Source organism: Perognathus longimembris, chromosome 18 (assembly GCF_023159225.1).
Source record: "Perognathus longimembris pacificus isolate PPM17 chromosome 18, ASM2315922v1, whole genome shotgun sequence".
NCBI classification, from domain to species: Eukaryota; Metazoa; Chordata; class Mammalia; order Rodentia; family Heteromyidae; genus Perognathus; species Perognathus longimembris.
In genome coordinates this window covers 48,174,188-48,186,659 of record NC_063178.1, presented here as the reverse complement: position 1 = coordinate 48,186,659, position 12,472 = coordinate 48,174,188, and positions in this window count along the sequence as shown.

The following is a 12,472-nucleotide window of genomic DNA, read 5'->3' as shown; positions in this document are numbered from 1 at the left end:
TGAGATTAAGAAAAGCAGTAGCTTAATAAATTAAGTACTTCCTGGTATGGTTACTGTACTGGTAACTCCCCAAAAGAATCTGGATTGTGGTGAGGGAACAGAGAAAAAAGCTCATTTAGGACCTGCACTTACGAAGGGGGTAGGCAGCTGTATATCAGGGAGTAAACCTTCTGAGAATAAAAACAGCTGGAGCTTGTTAAGGTAATTACACAGGGGAAAGGATAATGTACTGGGAACTCCTCAGAAGAATCTGATTTGTGGTGAGGGGAGAGAGATAAAAGCTCATTGAAGAACGACATGAAAATGCTACATAGGCAACTGTTTATCAGTAAATATCTCCACTGAGATTAAGAAAAGCAGTAGCTTAATAAATTAAGTACTTCCTGGTATGGTTACTGTACTGGTAACTCCCCAAAAGAATCTGGATTGTGGTGAGGGAACAGAGAAAAAAGCTCACTTAGGACCTGCACTTACGAAGGGGGTAAGCAGCTGTATATCAGGGAGTAAACCTTCTGAGAATAAAAACAGCTGGAGCTTGTTAAGGTAATTACACAGGGGAAAGGATAATGTACTGGGAACTCCTCAGAAGAATCTGATTTGTGGTTAGGGGAGAGAGATAAAAGCTCATTTAGGAACGACATGAACATGCTGCGTAGGTAGCTGTTTATCAGTAAATATCTCCACTGAGATTAAGAAAAGCAGTAGCTTAATAAATTAAGTACTTCCTCGTATGGTTCCTGTACTGGTAACTCCCCAAAAGAATCTGGATTGTGGTGAGGGAACAGAGAAAAAAGCTCATTTAGGACCTGCACTTACGAAGGGGGTTGGCAGCTGTATATCAGGGAGTAAAACTTCTGAGAATAAGAACAGGTGGAGCTTGTTAAGGTAATTACACAGGGGAAGCGATAATGTACTGGGAAATCCTCAGAAGAATCTCATTTGTGGTGAGGGGAGAGAGACAAAAGCTCATTTAGGACCTGTACTTACGAAGGGGGTAGGCAGCTGTATATCAGGGAGTATACCTTCTGAGAATAAAAACAGCTGGAGCTTGTTAAGGTAATTACACAGTGGAAAGGATAATGTACTGGGAACTCCTCAGAAGAATCTCATTTGTGGTGAGAAGTGAGAGATAACAGCTCATTTAGGAATGACATGAACATGCTGCGTATGTAGCTGTTTATCAGTAAATATCTCCACTGAGATTAAGAAAAGCAGTAGCTTAATAAATTAAGTACTTCCTGGTATGGGTACTGTACTGGTAACTCCCCAAAAGAATCTGGATTGTGGTGAGGGAACAGAGAAAAAAGCTCATTTAGGACACGCACTTACGAAGGGGTAGGCAGCTGTATATCAGGGAGTAAACCTTCTGAGAATAAAAACAGCTGGAGCTTGTTAAGGTAATTACACAGGGGAAAGGATAATGTACTGGGAACTCCTCAGAAGAATCTGATTTGTGGTGAGGGAAGAGAGATAAAAGCTCATTTAGGAACGACATGAACATGCTGCGTAGGTAGCTGTTTATCAGTAAATATCTCCACTGAGATTAAGAAAAGCAGTAGCTTAATAAAGTAAGTACTTCCTGGTATGGTTACTGTACTGGTAAGTCCCCAAAAGAATCTGGATTTTGGTGAGGGAACAGAGAAAAAAGATCATTTAGGACCTGCACTTACGAAGGGGGTAGGCAGCTGTATATCAGGGAGTAAACCTTCTGAGAATAAAAACAGCTGGAGCTTGTTAAGGTAATTACACAGGGGAAAGGATAATGTTGTGGAACTCCTCAGAAGAATCTGATTTGTGGTGAGGGGAGAGAGATAAAAGCTCATTTAGGAACGACATGAACATGCTGCGTAGGTAGCTGTTTATCGGTAAATATCTCCACTGAGATTAAGAAAAGCAGTAGCTTAATAAATTAAGTACTTCCTGGTATGGTTACTGTACTGGTAACTCCCCAAAAGAATCTGGATTGTGGTGAGGGAACAGAGAAAAAAGCTCATTTAGGACCTGCACTTACGGAGGGGGTAGGCAGCTGTATATCATGGAGTAAACCTTCTGAGAATGAAAACAGCTGGAGCTTGTTAAGGTAATTACACAGGGGAAAGGATAATGTACTGGGAACTCCTCAAAAGAATCTGATTTTTGGTGAGGGGAGAGAGATAAAAGCTCATTTAGGAACGACATGAACATGCTGCGTACGTAGCTGTTTATCAGTAAATATCTCCACTGAGCTTAAGCAAAGCAGTAGCTTAAATAAATTAATTACTTCCTGGTATGGTTACTGTACTGGTAACTCCCCAAAAGAATCTGGATTGTGGTGAGGGAACAGAGAAAAAAGCTCATTTAGGACCTGCACTTACGAAGCGGTTAGGCAGCTGTATATCAGGGAGTAAACCTTTTGAGAATAAAAACATCTGGAGCTTGTTAAGGTAATTACACAGGGGAAAGGATAATGTACTGGGAACTCCTCAGAAGAATCTGATTTGTGGTGAGGGGAGAGAGATAAAAGCTCATTTAGGAATGACATGAACATGCTGCGTAGGTAGCTGTTTATCAGTAAATATCTCCACTGAGATTAAGAAAAGTAGTAGCTTCATAAATTAAATACTTCCTGGTATGGTTACTGTACTGGTAACTCCCCAAAAGAATCTGGATTGTGGTGAGGGAACAGAGAAAAAAGCTCATTTAGGACCTGCACTTACGAAGGGGGTTGGCAGCTGTATATCAGGGAGTAAAACTTCTGAGAATAAGAACAGGTGGAGCTTGTTAAGGTAATTACACAGGGGAAGGGATAATGTACTGGGAAATCCTCAGAAGAATCTCATTTGTGGTGAGGGGAGAGAGACAAAAGCTCATTTAGGACCTGTACTTACGAAGGGGGTAGGCAGCTGTATATCAGGGAGTATACCTTCTGAGAATAAAAACAGCTGGAGCTTGTTAAGGTAATTACACAGTGGAAAGGATAATGTACTGGGAACTCCTCAGAAGAATCTCATTTGTGGTGAGAAGTGAGAGATAAAAGCTCATTTAGGAATGACATGAACATGCTGCGTATGTAGCTGTTTATCAGTAAATATCTCCACTGAGATTAAGAAAAGCAGTATCTTAATAAATTAAGTACTTCCTGGTATGGGTACTGTACTGGTAACTCCCCAAAAGAATCTGGATTGTGGTGAGGGAACAGAGAAAAAAGCTCATTTAGGACATGCACTTACGAAGGGGCAGGCAGCTGTATATCAGGGAGTAAACCATCTGAGAATAAAAACAGCTGGAGCTTGTTAAGGTAATTACACAGGGGAAAGGATAATGTACTGGGAACTCCTCATAAGAATCTGATTTGTGGTGAGGGGAGAGAGATAAAAGCTCATTTAGGAACGACATGAACATGCTGCGTAGGTAGCTGTTTATCAGGAAATATCTCCACTGAGATTAAGAAAAGCAGTAGCTTAATAAAGTAAGTACTTCCTGGTATGGTTACTGTACTGGTAACTCCCCAAAAGAATCTGGATTGTGGTGAGGGAACAGAGAAAAAAGATCATTTAGGACCTGCACTTACGAAGGGGGTAGGCAGCTGTATATCAGGGAGTAAACCTTCTGAGAATAAAAACAGCTGGAGCTTGTTAAGGTAATTACACAGGGGAAAGGATAATGTTGTGGAACTCCTCAGAAGAATCTGATTTGTGGTGAGGGGAGAGAGATAAAAGCTCATTTAGGAACGACATGAACATGCTGCGTAGGTAGCTGTTTATCGGTAAATATCTCCACTGAGATTAAGAAAAGCAGTAGCTTAATAAATTAAGTACTTCCTGGTATGGTTACTGTACTGGTAACTCCCCAAAAGAATCTGGATTGTGGTGAGAGAACAGAGAAAAAAGCTCATTTAGGACCTGCACTTACGGAGGGGGTAGGCAGCTGTATATCATGGAGTAAACCTTCTGAGAATAAAAACAGCTGGAGCTTGTTAAGGTAATTACACAGGGGAAAGGATAATGTACTGGGAACTCCTCAGAAGAATCTGATTTTTGGTGAGGGGAGAGAGATAAAAGCTCATTTAGGAACTACATGAACATGCTGCGTACGTAGCTGTTTATCAGTAAATATCTCCACTGAGCTTAAGCAAAGCAGTAGCTTAAATAAATTAATTACTTCCTGGTATGGTTACTGTACTGGTAACTCCCCAAAAGAATCTGGATTGTGGTGAGGGAACAGAGAAAAAAGCTCATTTAGGACCTGCACTTACGAAGGGGGTAGGCAGCTGTATATCAGGGAGTAAACCTTCTGAGAATAAAAACAGCTGGAGCTTGTTAATGTAATTACACAGGGGAAAGGATAATGTACTGGGAACTCCTCAGAAGAATCTGATTTGTGGTGAGTGGAGAGAGATAAAAGCTCACTTAGGAACGACATGAACATGCTGCGTAGGTAGGTGTTTATCAGTAAATATCTCCACTGAGATTAAGAAAAGCAGTAGCTTAATAAATTAAGTACTTCCTGGTATGGTTACTGTACTGGTAACTCCCCAAAAGAATCTGGATTGTGGTGAGGGAACAGAGAAAAAAGCTCATTTAGGACCTGCACTTACCCAGGGGTTAGGCAGCTGTATATCAGGGAGTATAACTTCTGAGAATAAAAACAGCTGGAGCTTGTTAAGGTAATTAAACAGGGGAAAGGATAATGTACTGGGAACTCCTCAGAAGAATCTCATTTGTGGTGAGGGGAGAGAGATAAAAGCTCATTTATGAACGACATGAACATGCTGCGTAGGTAGCTGTTTATCAGTAAATATCTCCACTGAGATTAAGAAAAGCAGTAGCTTAATAAATTAAGTACTTCCGGGTATGGTTACTGTACTGGTAACTCCCCAAAAGAATCTGGATTGTGGTGACGGAACAGAGAAAAAAGCTCATTTAGGACCTGCACTTACGAAGGGGGTAGGCAGCTGTATATCAGGGAGTAAACCTTCTGAGAATAAAAACAGCTGGAGCTTGTTAAGGTAATTACACAGGGGAAAGGATAATGTACTGGGAACTCCTCAGAAGAATCTGATTTGTGGTGAGGGGAGAGAGATAAAAGCTCATTTAGGACCTGCACTTACGAAGGGGTTAGGCAGCTGTATATCAGGGAGTATACCTTCTGAAAATAAAAACAGCTGGAGCTTGTTAAGGTAATTACACAGTGGAAAGGATAATGTACTGGGAAGTTCTCAGAAGAATCTCATTTGTGGTGAGGGGAGAGAGATAAAAGCTCATTTAGGAACGACATGAACATGCTGGGTAGGTAGCTGTTTATCAGTAAATATCTCCACTGAGATTAAGAAAAGTAGTAGCTTAATAAATTAAGTACTTCCTGGTATGGTTACTGTACTAGTAACTCCCCAAAAGAATCTGGATTGTGGTGAGGGAACAGAGAAAAAAGCTCATTTAGGACATGCACTTACGAAGGGGGTAGGCAGCTGTATATCAGGGAGGAAACCTTCTGAGAATAAAAACAGCTGGAGCTTGTTAAGGTAATTACACAGGGGAAAGGATAATGTACTGGGAAAACCTCAGAAGAAACTGATTTGTGGTGAGGGGAGAGAGATAAAAGCTCATTTAGGAACGACATGAACATGCTGCGTAGGTAGCTGTTTGTCAGTAAATATCTCCACTGCGATTAAGAAAAGCAGTAGCTTAATAAATTAAGTACTTCCTGGTATGGTTACTGTACTGGTAACTCCCCAAAAGAATCGGGATTGTGGTGAGGGAACAGAGAAAAAAGCTCATTTAGGACCTGCACTTACGAAGAGGGTAGGCAGCTGTATATCAGGGAGTAAACCTTCTGAGAATAAAAACAGCTGGAGCTTGTTAAGGTAATTACACAGGGGAAAGGATAATGTACTGGGAACTCCTCAGAAGAATCTGATTGGTGGTGAGGGGAGAGAGATAAAAGCTCATTTAGGAACGACATGAACATGCTGCGTAGGTAGCTGTTTATCAGTAAATATCTCCACTGAGATTAAGAAAAGCAGTAGCTTAATAAATTAAGTACTTCCGGGTATGGTTACTCTACTGGTAACTCCCCAAAAGAATCTGGATTGTGGTGAGGGAACAGAGAAAAAAGCTCATTTAGGACCTGCACTTACGAAGGGGGTAGGCAGCTGTATATCAGGGAGTAAACCTCCTGAGAATAAAAACAGCTGGAGCTTGTTAAGTTACTTACACAGGGGAAAGGATAATGTACTGGGAACTCCTCAGAAGAATCTGATTTGTGGTGAGGGGAGAGAGATAAATGCTCATTTAGGAACGACATAAACCTGCTGCGTAGGTAGCTGTTTATCAGTAAATATCTCCACTGAGATTAACAAAAGCAGTAGCTTAATAAATTAAGTACTTCCTGGTATGGTTTCTGTACTGGTAACTCCCCAAAAGAATCTGGATTGTGGTGAAGGAACAGAGAAAAAAGCTCATTTAGGACCTGCACTTACGATGGGGGTAGGCAGCTGTATATCAGGGAGCAAACCTTCTGAGAATAAAAACAGCTGGAGCTTGTTAACGTAATTACACAGGGGAAAGGATAATGTACTGGGAATTCCTCAGAAGAATCTCATTTGTGGTGACGGGAGAGAGATAAAAGCTCATTTAGGAACGACATGAACCTGCTGCGTAGGTAGCTGTTTATCAGTAAATATCTCCACTGAGATTGAGAAAAGCAGTAGCTTAATAAATTAAGTACTTCCTGGTATGGTTACTGTACTGGTAACTGCCGAAAAGAATCTGGATTGTGGTGAGGGAACAGAGAAAATAGCTCATTTAAGACCTGCACTTACGAAGGGGGTAGGCAGCTGTATATCAGGGAGTAAACCTTCTGAGAATAAAAACAGCTGGAACTTGTTAAGGTAATGAAACAGGGGAAAGGATAATGTACTGGGAACTCCTCAGAAGATTCTGATTTGTGGTGAGGGGAGAGAGATAAAAGCTCATTTAGGAACGACATGAACATGCTGCGTAGGTAGCTGTTTATCAGTAAATATCTCCACTGAGATTAAGAAAAGCAGTAGCTTAATAAATTAAGTACTTCCTGGTATGGTTACTCTACTGGTAACTCCCCAAAAGAATCTGGATTGTGGTGAGGGAACAGAGAAAAAAGCTTATTTAGGACCTGCACTTACGAAGGGGGTAGGCAGCTGTATATCAGGGAGTAAAACTTCTGAGAATAAGAACAGCTGGAGCTTGTTAAGGTAATTACACAGGGGAGGGGATAATGTACTGGGAACTCCTCAGAAGAATCTCTTTTGTGGTGAGGGGAGAGAGACAAAAGCTCATTTAGGACCTGTACTTACGAAGGGGGTAGGCAGCTGTGTTTCTGTACTGGTAACTGCGTACGTAGCTGTTTATCAGTAAATATCTCCACTGAGATTAAGAAAAGCAGTAGCTTAATAAATTAAGTACTTCCGTGTATGGTTACTATACTGGTAACTCCCCAAAAGAATCTGGATTGTGGTGAGGGAACAGAGAAAAAAGCTCATTTAGGACCTGCACTTACGAAGGGGGTAGGCAGCTGTATATCAGGGAGCAAACCTTCTGAGAACAAAAACAGCTGGAGCTTGTTAACCTAATTACACAGGGGAAAGGATAATGTACTGGGAACTCCTCAGAAGAATCTCATTTGTGGTGACGGGAGAGAGATAAAAGCTCATTTAAGAACGACATGAATCTGCTGCGTAGGTAGCTGTTTATCAGTAAATATCTCCACTGAGATTGAGAAAAGCGGTAGCTTAATAAATTAAGTACTTCCTGGTATGGTTACTGTACTGGTAACTCCCGAAAAGAATCTGGATTGTGGTGAGGGAACAGAGAAAAAAGCTCATTTAAGACCTGCACTTACGAAGGGGGTAGGCAGCTGTATATCAGGGAGTAAACCTTCTGAGAATAAAAACAGCTGGAGCTTGTTAAGGTAATTAAACAGGGGAAAGGATAATGTACTGGGAACTCCTCAGAAGAATCTGATTTGTGGTGAGGGGAGAGAGATAAAAGCTCATTTAGGAACGACATGAACATGCTGCGTAGGTAGCTGTTTATCAGTAAATATCTCCACTGAGCTTAAGCAAAGCAGTAGCTTAAATAAATTAATTACTTCCTGGTATGGTTACTGTACTGGTAACTCCCCAAAAGAATCTGGATTGTGGTGAGGGAACAGAGAAAAAAGCTCATTTAGGACCTGCACTTACGAAGGGGGTAGGCAGCTGTATATCAGGGAGTAAACCTTCTGAGAATAAAAACAGCTGGAGCTTGTTAATGTAATTACACAGGGGAAAGGATAATGTACTGGGAACTCCTCAGAAGAATCTGATTTGTGGTGAGTGGAGAGAGATAAAAGCTCACTTAGGAACGACATGAACATGCTGCGTAGGTAGGTGTTTATCAGTAAATATCTCCACTGAGATTAAGAAAAGCAGTAGCTTAATAAATTAAGTACTTCCTGGTATGGTTACTGTACTGGTAACTCCCCAAAAGAATCTGGATTGTGGGGAGGGAACAGAGAAAAAAGCTCATTTAGGACCTGCACTTACCCAGGGGTTAGGCAGCTGTATATCAGGGAGTATAACTTCTGAGAATAAAAACAGCTGGAGCTTGTTAAGGTAATTAAACAGGGGAAAGGATAATGTACTGGGAACTCCTCAGAAGAATCTCATTTGTGGTGAGGGGAGAGAGATAAAAGCTCATTTATGAACGACATGAACATGCTGCGTAGGTAGCTGTTTATCAGTAAATATCTCCACTGAGATTAAGAAAAGCAGTAGCTTAATAAATTAAGTACTTCCGGGTATGGTTACTGTACTGGTAACTCCCCAAAAGAATCTGGATTGTGGTGACGGAACAGAGAAAAAAGCTCATTTAGGACCTGCACTTACGAAGGGGGTAGGCAGCTGTATATCAGGGAGTAAACCTTCTGAGAATAAAAACAGCTGGAGCTTGTTAAGGTAATTACACAGGGGAAAGGATAATGTACTGGGAACTCCTCAGAAGAATCTGATTTGTGGTGAGGGGAGAGAGATAAAAGCTCATTTAGGACCTGCACTTACGAAGGGGTTAGGCAGCTGTATATCAGGGAGTATACCTTCTGAAAATAAAAACAGCTGGAGCTTGTTAAGGTAATTACACAGTGGAAAGGATAATGTACTGGGAAGTTCTCAGAAGAATCTCATTTGTGGTGAGGGGGAGAGAGATAAAAGCTCATTTAGGAACGACATGAACATGCTGGGTAGGTAGCTGTTTATCAGTAAATATCTCCACTGAGATTAAGAAAAGTAGTAGCTTAATAAATTAAGTACTTCCTGGTATGGTTACTGTACTGTTAACTCCCCAAAAGAATCTGGATTGTGGTGAGGGAACAGAGAAAAAATCTCATTTAGGACCTGCACTTACGAAGGGGGTAGGCAGCTGTATATCAGGGAGTAAACCTTCTGAGAATAAAAACAGCTGGAGCTTGTTAAGGTAATTACACAGGGGAAAGGATAATGTACTGGGAACTCCTCAGAAAAATCTGATTTGTGGTGAGGGGAAAGAGATAATAGCTCATTTAGGAACGACATGAACATGCTGCGTAGGTAGCTGTTTATCTGTAAATATCTCCACTGAGATTAAGAATAGCAGTTGCTTAATAAATTAAGTACTTCCTGGTATGGTTACTGTACTGGTAACTCCCCAAAAGAATCTGGATTGTGGTGAGGGAACAGAGAAAAAAGCTCATTTAGGACCTGCACTTACGAAGGGGGTAGGCAGCTGTATATCAGGGAGTAAACCTTCTGAGAATAAAAACAGCTGGAGCTTGTTAAGTTACTTACACAGGGGAAAGGATAATGTACTGGGAACTCCTCAGAAGAATCTGATTTGTGGTGAGGGGGAGAGAGTTAAAAGCTCATTTAGGTACGACATGAACATGCTGCGTAGGTAGCTGTTTATCAGTAAATATCTCCACTGAGATTAAGAAAAGCAGTAGCTTAATAAATTAAGTACTTCCTGGAATGGTTACTGTACTGGTAACTCCCCAAAAGAATCTGTATTGTGGGGAGGGAACAGAGAACAAAGCTCATTTAGGACCTGCACTTACGAAGGGGGTAGGCAGCAGTATATCAGGGAGTAAACCTTCTGGGAATAAAAACAGCTGGAGCTCGTTAAGGTAATTACAGAGGGGAAAGGATAATGTACTGGGTACTCCTCAGAAGAATCTGATTTGTGGTGAGGGAGAGAGAGATAAAAGCTCATTTAGGAACGACAAGAACATGCTGCATAGGTAGCTGTTTATCAGTAAATATCTCCACTGAGATTAAGAAAAGCTGTAGCTTAATAAATTAAGTACTTCCGTGTATGGTTACTGTACTGGTACCTCCCCAAAAGAATCTGGATTGTGGTGAGGGAACAGAGAAAAAAGCTCATTTAGGACCTGCACTTACGAAGGGGGTAGGCAGCTGTATATCAGGGAGCAAACCTTCTTAGAATAAAAACAGCTGGAGCTTGTTAACGTAATTACACAGGGGAAAGGATAATGTACTGGGAACTCCTCAGAAGAATCTCATTTGTGGTGACGGGAGAGAGATAAAGCTCATTTAGGAACGACATGAATCTGCTGCGTAGGTAGCTGTTATCAGTAAATATCTCCACTGAGATTGAGAAAAGCGGTAGCTTAATAAATTAAGTACTTCCTGGTATGGTTACTGTACTGGTAACTCCGAAAGAATCTGGATTGTGGTGAGGGAACAGAGAAAAAAGCTCATTTAAGACCTGCACTTACGAAGGGGGTAGGCAGCTGTATATCAGGGAGTAAATTTTCTGAGAATAAAAACAGCTGGAGCTTGTTAAGGTAATTAAACAGGGGAAAGGATAATGTACTGGGAACTCCTCAGAAGAATCTGATTTGTGGTGAGGGGAGAGAGATAAAAGCTCATTTAGGAACGACATGAACATGCTGCGTAGGTAGCTGTTTATCAGTAAATATCTCCACCTGAGATTAAGAAAAGCAGTAGCTTAATAAATTAAGTACTTCCTGGTATGGTTACTCTACTGGTAACTCCCCAAAAGAATCTGGATTGTGGTGAGGGAACAGAGAAAAAAGCTCATTTAGGACCTGCACTTACGAAGGGGGTAGGCAGCTGTATATCAGGGAGTTGAACTTCTGAGAATAAGAACAGCTGGAGCTTGTTAAGGTAATTACACAGGGGAAGGGATAATGTACTGGGAACTCCTCAGAAGAATCTCATTTGTGGTGAGGGGAGAGAGACAAAAGCTCATTTAGGACCTGTACTTACGAAGGGGGTAGGCAGCTGTATATCAGGGAGTATACCTTCTGAGAATAAAAACACCTGGAACTTGTTAAGGTAATTACACAGGGAAAAGGATAATGTACTGGGAACTACTCAGAAGAATCTCATTTGTGGTGAGGGGAGAGAGATAAATGCTCATTTAGGAACGACATGAACATGCTGCGTAGGTAGCTGTTTATCAGTACATATCTCCACTGAGATTAAGAAAAGCAGTAGCTTAATAAATTAAGTACTTCCTGGTATGGTTACTGTACTGGTAACTCCCCAAAAGAATCTGGATTGTGCTGAGGGAACAGAGAAAAAAGCTCATTTAGGACCTGAACTTACGAAGGGGTTAGGCAGCTGTATATCAGGGAGTAAACCTTCTGAGAATAAAAACAGCTGGAGCTTGTTAGGTAATTACACAGGGGAAAGGATAATGTACTGGGAACAATTCAGAAGAATCTGATTTGTGGTGAGGGGAGAGAGATAAAAGCTCATTTAGGAACAACATGACACGCTGCGTACGTAGCTGTTTATCAGTAAATATCTCCACTGAGATTAAGAAAAGCAGTAGCTTAATAAATTAAGTACTTCCTGGTATGGTTACTGTACTGGTAACTCCCCAAAAGAATCGGGATTGTGCTGAGGGAACAGAGAGTAAAGCTCATATGGTCCTGCACTTACGAAGGGGTTAGGCAGCTGTATATCAGGGAGTAAACCTTCTGAGAATAAAAACAGCTGGAGCTTGTTAAGGTAATTACACAGGGGAAAGGATAATGTACTGGGAACTCCTCAGAAGAATCTGATTTGTGGTGAGGGGAGAGAGATAAAAGCTCATTTAGGAACGACATGAACATGCTGCGTAGGTAGCTGTTTATCAGTAAATATCTCCACTGAGATTAAGAAAAGCAGTAGCTTAATAAATTAAGTATTTCCTGGTATGGTTACTGTACTGGTAACTCCCCAAAGGAATCTGGATTTTGGTCAGGGAACAGAGAAAAAAGCTCATTTAGGACCTGCACTTACGAAGGGGGTAGGCAGCAGTATATCAGGGAGTAAACCTTCTGAGAATAAAAACAGCTGGAGCTTGTTAAGGTAATTACACAGGGGAAAGGATAATGTACTGGGAACTCCTCCGAAGAATCGGATTTGTGGTGAGGGGATAGAGATAAAAGCAGATTTAGGAACGACATGTAC